The sequence below is a fragment of the Dysidea avara genome, chromosome 4 (assembly GCF_963678975.1).
Source record: "Dysidea avara chromosome 4, odDysAvar1.4, whole genome shotgun sequence".
Classification (NCBI taxonomy): domain Eukaryota; kingdom Metazoa; phylum Porifera; class Demospongiae; order Dictyoceratida; family Dysideidae; genus Dysidea; species Dysidea avara.
Genome location: NC_089275.1, coordinates 41,418,353 through 41,427,524, shown reverse-complemented (window position 1 = coordinate 41,427,524; position 9,172 = coordinate 41,418,353). Strand labels below are relative to the sequence as shown.

The 9,172-nt window shown below is 36.5% G+C and overlaps 1 long non-coding RNA gene across 1 annotated transcript; it reads left to right on the top strand.

The window, feature by feature from the left end:
- Positions 1 to 764: 764 nt before the first annotated feature.
- LOC136254479 (uncharacterized) lies at positions 765 to 7,127 on the top strand. The gene is made up of 3 exons (XR_010700507.1): positions 765 to 808; positions 6,956 to 7,026; positions 7,083 to 7,127. It is a non-coding gene; the product is annotated as an uncharacterized lncRNA (long non-coding RNA).
- The last annotated feature ends 2,045 nt before the right edge of the window (positions 7,128 to 9,172 follow it).

Sequence of the window (9,172 nt, the reverse complement as noted above, 5' to 3'; positions counted from 1 at the left end):
CAAGGGGGTGGTACTCCAAAGTATTGTATACTATGTCTATGATCTTCATTCTTGGTCAAAGTGCAAAATGGGCCTTGACATTAAAAGAACGCTTAGCTAACTCTTAATTAGCCAAATTCTCATAAAACTCACATTCACATTGTATATCTAACACATATGTACTTGATAGTTATCTTTTGAGCTACTACAAAAATTCTTTTTGACATTGACTTCGACCTAGGATGAAGATCAGACTACACAATACATTGTAGTGTCACTCAACTGTGAGTTGCAGCACTCTTAAATTTGTACGTGAGATTAGCTATTGAAACTGTACCTTGTACACAAATCAGGCCTTCATCTAGTCAAAGGGGGAGGGGGGAGGGCAGTAGTGTAAAGATCCGTGTGCTTACCATGTACACACATGGTGTTTAGGTCTGGGGGCATGCTCACCAGAAATTTTTGTATTTTAGACTCTTGGAATGCTTTTGGTGCATCCTCAGGTACCTGAGAATAATATGCCGCTGTGTTTTGTTGCTCCTGGTGCATTCTCAAGTATCTGAGAATAACTTGCCACTCCAGGTGATTTTGCATTTTAGATGCATTCTCAGGTACACGTTGCTCCAGGAGATTTTTTGTATTTTAGACTTTCTCAGATTGCTTCTGATACATTTTGAGGCACTTTGATTTAAACTATTGAAAGGGGGATACATGAGTGGCAAGGGGAGGGGCACAAATAGGTGCTGGGTAACAGTTTTATTTATTTATTATTCACTATCCCCCTAGGGACCCACTACTGAAAGCCTGTATAGCAGCTCATTTGACTTGGGTAAGTTTGTAATAAATGGTCATAATATGGATACAGTGTACTTCTTAAGTGATCACTTGATGTTGGCCTGAGAAAGTTTAGCAATTCTGAATCAATTAAAAGATGCCACAAAAGGAAGGAGAAGGTTGCATTTGCCCCAAATGCCCCATGCATTGGTTGGAGGGGATGGCTCACAATCTTTTTGTATTAGCATTTAGACTCTAGTACTAAACTTTCAGACCTTACTAACTTAAAACCCTTCCATTCAGAATTAGGTACAAGCTACCGAAACCTTATTATTTTGTATACAAATGAAATTATAAATTTTTCGCTTTCAAAATTAGTCATTGTGTTTACATGTAATTCTGTAGTTACATCAATAAACAATAAAAAAAAACAACCATAGACAACTGTTTCTACAGTATGATTGCAAAGTTGCATAGACTAAAGTGTGTGGTCAGAGTGGATATTAATAGTAAATATTATTCCCTGTATGTAGCATATACCTTTTGAAGATGGTGACGTGTGTGAAAACAGGACATGTGGGCACGTATATTGGCCTACATTTTTGTAATTTCATCACTCTTAACATTATACATATTATTCTATTCCAGTAATAAGATATGACCTGTTGTGTGATAGTGTGTAGTTTGTGCCCACGTGCCTTATTTTTGCATCTGGGGTACAGTCACATATACAAATAAAATTACTTGTACAAGAACATAGTAAGTATATATAGTAGCACGTTATTCAATTTAAGGAGTCCAGGGAGGTGATTCTAAAGTGGTATTGTAGCACGGAAAGGATTGTTGATAATTTATTATATATTGAAATTTTTTGAGTATTGCAGTTCCAGCCCTACGTCTGACATTTTCTACAAGTGGAAATTTCCTTCAAAAGTTTCTATACGTGCAATAGACCCTGGTAATGAGTAGGAGTCATATTCCTTGCTTGAAATAGAGAGCTTGTGCCAATATCCATGACCTTCCAAATTATGTTAACAGTCCATTGTGCCATGTAATCTGTATAGAATTTCTAGCATGCTGTATATATAATATTGATATGACCTGCATTTCTAGCATGCTAGATGCACAAGGGGGTGTCATGTAGGGAAATGCTGCAGATATAGATCTGCAACCACAGTCAAAGTCTTGACCAAGCAAAATTTCTCATTAACTTGTGACTTGCTGTGCTTATAAGTTGTGTATGACCTGTGGCTTAATTGTTTCTTGACCACTGTTTATTTTATAATTTTGTATGCCTACCTTTGTAACATAGTATAACAACTTCTTGGTACGTGCTACCGACAACTGTGAGAAAAGTATCTTTGCAATCACAGTGAAATGTCTGCTGATGCTTAAACTTTGAAACATCTTCTTGGAGATCCTTACATCTTGTGAGCTATGTATAATTCCATAAACTTGATTCCAGTTACGTATAGTTTGGGTCTAAAACTCTATTTCATTGATCATTGACCCACTATTTTATAGCCTTGACCGTTAACTTTAGAGTTTGACCACGGTCACAGATCTACAACCTGAGTGGCACCCCCTTGATGCATTTGCAATGCAAGTGGACAACTTTAAAATGAATCATCATTGGGCTGCACAGTTTGTTATACATGGTGAAAAGAATAGTATTACTTATTACTAATAGTTAGACACCAAGACCAAGGGAGAACAAAGTAATTTAGTAACTTCAAAGACTAGCATCCCAAGTGCAGTATAACGGTGCTACCGAAGGACTGCTAGATTAGCAGTTTGTCTTTGTGTTGCAATTGTTTATCATGTACAAACTTGCTTGAGGGCATGCATGTGACTAAGTGGACATGTGTAGGTGACTAAGTGATTTAGTAAACCTCAAAATGAGCTATGATGTTGTCTAAAATAATATTAAACCAGCTCGACCAGGGAACCTGAAAGGAGGCCTGCATGTGTAGTGGTCAGATGACTTGACCATTTCAAATATAACTGACACAACAAGTGTAACTTATCATAGAAGATGTGCCCGAATACCTTAAAGAGCAGTGATACTATGTCAGAAAGTGTTCTTGAATCCTGCTGTGCTAGAAGCAATTTAACTCTATTATCTAATGCCGTTCAGTCATTTGTTGTATAATCAGTATAAATAACTGTCTACAGTATGTTTCTAGTAAGGAAGTATTATACTAAGAACAATATTTGTTACTCAACTTATGACACCTGTCACACATGATACTTCTATCAGCCAGTAGCTGATGATGTTAAACACACTATGTGCTGCCGATGATTGTGAGCAGCACAGAAGTTATTCAATAAGCAGCAACCATGCTATATGCTTTTAAATACTACCAACAGCAAATGTAAAAACATACATAATACCCTGCAGCTGTGGGATGAATCAAAACTGTTAACATAAATAGGTAACCATGGCTATGATTCTGCATGTGTAAAGTAGCAGCTCCTACACTTTTGTTTTTTCTAGTCAGCAAAGCTTTCAGTGAGTGTGTACATGCTGCTGAAATCCTTATTGTGGGTCTGATAACACAACATCTGTTGGTGATGTGGCTAATATCAGTACCCCTTTTGTGAATTTGTAGACGAGGGAATTTCCTAGCCTTGCTTTTGTTGTAATTGTGGTTCCAACAGCTCCAGGTTTCCACACCTGGCCTAAATGACTAAACAGTTAAAGTTAACTTGGTTGTCATCATTTGTGATCATGTGCCATATGCCATACATTTGGGGTTGCGTATTGGAGGATGAATTAACAGAACTGTGCATTCCATGGTTACCGTACAAATACAAATTTTCAAGGGACGTAATTTTCATGGATTTCGCAGTTACTTTCCATGACATTTTCATCCTGAAAATTAACAATTATTAAGGTTAGCTCTATGCTTTCTAATAGATAACCTCAGTGAGAACGACTGATCCTCAAAAATAAAACCACGAAAATCTTGAAATTCATCAATCCCAAAAATTACATACTGTACCTCAAAAATTTGTATGTATACAGTATATTATTTAGTCGTTCGCATTAAGAAAAGTGCTGTATCTGAACAATGAAACATCCAGACTATTTGCCTTAGAACATTTAGAAACCACCTAAAATCGATATACTGTATTATACACAAACAGGTAGAATGTACCCACAAAGATGAAAACCTGTCTTTCATGTCAAATGATAAGTACAGTAAATTTACATCACAGCAGACCATTGGCTAGTTTAAATCAGGTGTTTAAGTGACTTTCCATGCACAAAATTAATGCATGCTGTATACATCACTGTCAAAGTAGTATCAGTCTTTAATACATCACTCTCCCAAAGTTCACAAGTGATATAGCACAAAGTATCCTGATAATTAAACGTACTGGTTTTCCAGATCACTTTACGGGTGAAGTCGGGGCCTCTCAACTGTACACATTAACAGGTTTCCACGTAACAAATCATTTTGTTGCTTGATTATCAATTAGCAGTGAAACCTGTTGATAATGTTAATAATAGACACTTAATCATATGTGGACACCTGTAAAATCCGGAGTCTGGACATTTAGTAATGGTCCCAAAGTATCCCTTAGCATATAAATGGACCACGATAAAGAGGAAGCTTTGAACCATCTTTATTGCAATGTTATACTACACCATATTATAGTGCCATTGCTTACTTTTGCTTAGCTTTTTGTTGTGCAAGAAACATGTTTATGTTATAAAATATTTTCCAGTTTTTCTTACACAACATACTCCAACGTTTATACCTTCAATAATTTTGCACAAATTGTAATCATTGATGTACCAATATTCCAATAACCAGTATAACTACGCAATATTGTAGCTGTATACAAATGTTGGTATCATGAAAATCATATGTAATAGGTTGTAATTTCAAGCTAGAAAACAAAGAGCATTTTTCAGAAATTTATCAGGTATGGATGGTATACTGGTACATAGGTAGGTGCAGTCAAGCCCAAACATCCCATAAAAAAGTTTTGATGCACTACCTACAAGTATCTCAAAGACTTTCACAGGACTAGTAACCTGTAGAAGGTTGTACCATGTCTCGCAGGTGAAGGTGTGGGCACCTGAAGTCCCATATGGACTTTCACCCACTATGTGATACATGACAGTTGGCATTTGCTTCCCCAGTTTACCAGATACCCATTGATGTTACAGCTGGGTGAGCTGCTTCCCCAGTGACACCAGGCCACCAGGTCCCCATTGAACAGCTGAGTAGAATGGAGTAATGTGAGTAAAATTTCTTGCTCAAGGAAACGCCAAAATATCAATTGGTGTAACCAGGCATCAAACCTATAGAACCTTAATTTTCCATTACCAGGCTGATGCTCTAGCTACTTGACCTGGTAATACGCACGCGCGCGCGCACACACACACACACACACACACACACACACACACACACTCGCTCACTCTATCTGATAGGCTTGCAGGTAAGGCTGTACATATTGAGTGCAGTAGTCCATTCTAGTAATCCAGCCCAGTATTCTAGTCCAGTAATCCAAAAGTCCAGTCAAGTGATCATGAATGGGTATACATCCAAAAATTTTATATTTGCATGTTGTAAGATCTGCATGACAAGTACTGAGTTTTATTACAAATATCAAAAGCAAATGCTGAGTTGGTGTGACTACAGTTGCAACCACAACTCCACAGTAGTTGTGTACATGTGGCCACAATAGACTAGTTATCTTGCTATCCCAAACTCTGTGAGAAATGTATATACTCAAGAATTAAAACATACTATCTTTTGGACTACCTAGTCTGATGTATATGATATTGTCTGCATGGAAGCACTTCTTATAAACTAAAGCAGATAGACTTTATTTCCATTTTAGGATGTGTAAGACAGTCATCAGGAAGTATATATGCCTGGCCCATTTGTTTACCAAGTGAAATTGGCTGGCATACATATAACCTGAAACTTTTGTGAACAAATATTGATTCCAGAAGTAAAAACTTTGTATAGGGGTAGAAATATTAACTAATTCCTTATATCCCATGCAACTTACTTTTTGTAAAGTTAGCTAACTAGGAATTAGGTTACTAGTTAGTTTCATGTCCTTGTTTGTTACCATTTCACCCAGGGGAAGAATAAACTGTATGCAATGGAAATGGAAAAAGTCAAATCTTCATGACATGTATATTAGGGTAAAACACTTACTTAGTGGCCACCTCCCAAAGACCGCCTCATTACAAAAACCACCTCTGTACAAGGTCACAAGATGACAAAAGCACACTTATATACAAGAACATTACAGTGACTACCTCCTTACAATAACCACCTCTTTACAAAGACCACTTCTTAAGATTTCATAGCTAAGCTACAAACATGTATTGTATGACTTGTTCACTAACACACCTAGAAAATGATAGGTACTTATGGTCATCTTTTGAGACTGCATTTTCTTTGATACAGTTATAGTTTACAACACTATGAGAATATCCATTACAAACCGATCAACTGGTACAGATGGTCTGATCAGACCAAAATATGGAGGATAATATTTACTTTATCATGGGGTCATAAAGAGGAGATACACCATTAATTTTCTGGGGCGTACATATTTTACACATTATAGTAAAGGTCCTGGAGTATACCTGGCTACAGTAATGGGTTGGGATCATGATGAATATATGTGATTGTACAAATTCATTATTACATTCAGGTTTTGTAAAGAAGTGGTTATTATAGGTAATTAAGTATGCCTTTTGGCATCTTTGAGACCTAATTACAATGTGGTCTTTGTAACAAGGTGGTCTTTGAGAGGTGGCAACTAAGCAATGGTTTTATCCTAGTGTATACATGTAATGAAGATTTGACCTTTTCCGGTTTCTATTTTCTGTTTCCAGTTTCCATTTCCACCGCTTCCAATTCCCCGAGTAGGTGTTTTGGTTTTAATACATGATTACTAGATACTATGTAACCATTGTTGTAACATAGTTACAGTACAGAGAAAAATAGCTACGTAGTTATCCCAATGGGCTGCACATATGATTTAGACAACTCATAATTTTAAAATCCTGTGTGATGTTTCCATTTTGAAAGTCAAATGTTAAATAATATGTCCTGTACTGTGTATGTATGTCTGTACATGTATTGTGTTCATATGTAGTAACTGCAAGTTTATATTCATGGTGGTGAATGTTAGTGACCCACATGATTTTATTTAATAGCTTAAAAAATATTGTGACATGATGAGATTTCAATAGTTTAGTGATGCAGGCCATCGATGCTTGTTACATAGGTAAGCTATAGTGTATATACAGTGCAGTTGAGTATGCCATTAAATATAACTAACAGATCATTCTAAGGAGACATGGAAAGGGACTCTTATACAGCAGCACTATTATTATTATTATTATTAAGTTTAATATGCAAAACCTCCATTAAGGAGTATGACGCATATATCTTATATCTTACAAAATTATTCAAGAGTTTCTGATCAAGTTCATCACAGTACTTGCTTGAGACACTGTATCGCTAAATTCTGTTCTGTAGCTACAGATGTATTTTGATCTTGATATTATATGGCTTGATATGATGGAGTTGGTCTAAATTAGGAAGCTTCTCTTAGAACTATAGCTGTAAACAGCAATACTGCATCAAACAGCAATACAGCAGTTACAATGTTGCCATTTAAGTGTTTTGTGTGTACATAATATGCAGTGTACATGTAATAAAAGTGTATTTAGGCCCCTATTTGGTGATTATTAGTTTCTCATCCACCGCCCGCATCCTTCTTAAGCTACCGCATGGTAAGCCATTATTTACTCTGCGCATGCTCAGAAGAACACGTGATACCAAACCGTTATTTTTTGTTGATGAACGCTACTGTGACAATTCGCTATATATCACCAGGAGAACTGTTGTTTTCCTTAGCAAATTGCTGCAGTGCCAGTTGCAATCGTGCTCTATCGACTTCATCAAAGCAGGCTTTCAGTTGACTGTCGAAAAACAGTTGGCGATCACGAAAAGTAGAATCAGCTGGTGAAGGAAATGTTTGTACTGTAGTAAGAAAGAAAGACAATTTGGACAAGGTCTCTACATCAGTGTGTTAATATTATACCCTCCCACCCGCATCATAATAATTAGAAAGGCTGGATGAGAAACTGATAATCACCGGCCTTATATTGATGCACATTAAACGAATACATGCCATAGTTGTACTGTTTCAAATATAATAGATCTCTTATGTTGCAATATACTGGAACAACAATGTGGGCAGATAATATTATGTGAGTTTTATAAGAGTGATTGCAAGTTCAATAGCATGTACTGTGTACAAGTATATCACGCACTGTAACTATATAATATGCAGAGCATAGGCGGCGGAAAGGGGGGGGGGGGGCTAGCTATAGGGGCTGAAGCCCCCCTCGATCTGCTGAGGGGGGGGCTTAGCCCCCCCTCAGAATGATATCACACCTAAATTATCTTTCTTGTAGTGGAGCTGAAAACCGTGATAAAGATCGAGATACTCTAATAGAGCAGTCACTCTATAAAGTATTCAGTGTGTAGCGAGCTATGTAAGGATTTTTTTGTGATTTATCAGCTAGAAATGGTAGCTGGTGAGGTGGAAAGCTCTTGTCAGTTGGTTGCGACCTTTTTTTTTTTTTTTTGGTCTCACCTTACCAAACTATAGAAATTCTGGGTCAGCCCAGCCCCCCCTCATATCAACTACTTGCTCCGCCGCTGATGCAGAGTGTATAGTACATATGCTTATACCTTAATGTAATCACTTAAGTGAATATAGTGTTATTTTATCATAAGATATTATGCATTACAATGCATGCATTCTGAAGCTGTTGGCAGATCTTTACTATATATATATTATATTGTTATTGATGGTGAACTTCATATTATATATGTATCTTAAACACAATATTGCAACACTGAGTGTGTAATTGTATATTGTAGTAACCATGCATGCATGGGTTTATTGCTGCCTATATATATATAATTATAAATAGCTTTATAACCTATAACTCTTTACGTGTGCTGTTGCAAGCACAGTTACAGTAGTTCCAAACTATAATGCATTGTTATACGAACTGTACTATTATAATTATGGTCTATATACAATTATTATTATAATATACCTGTTAAAAGAAATTAATGGTTATAATTATGGAAGAGTCCATACGTGTCTGGGGATAATCTGGGATCTGTGCCATTATGTATTTTTAACTTAAACTTTCTAATAAAACAATCGTTTCACTGATTGCTTGTATCATGATATTGATTGAGTCTATCCATGTATGTAAATCAAAACATGCATATTTGCATATATAGCGCGCTAGCTAGCTAGCTCACTGTACGAAAAGTAAGATGTTCTGCTTGTGTCAGCATGTAGGAAATTTGTTAAATGATTTCCTTTAGAATTTCCTGTTTGA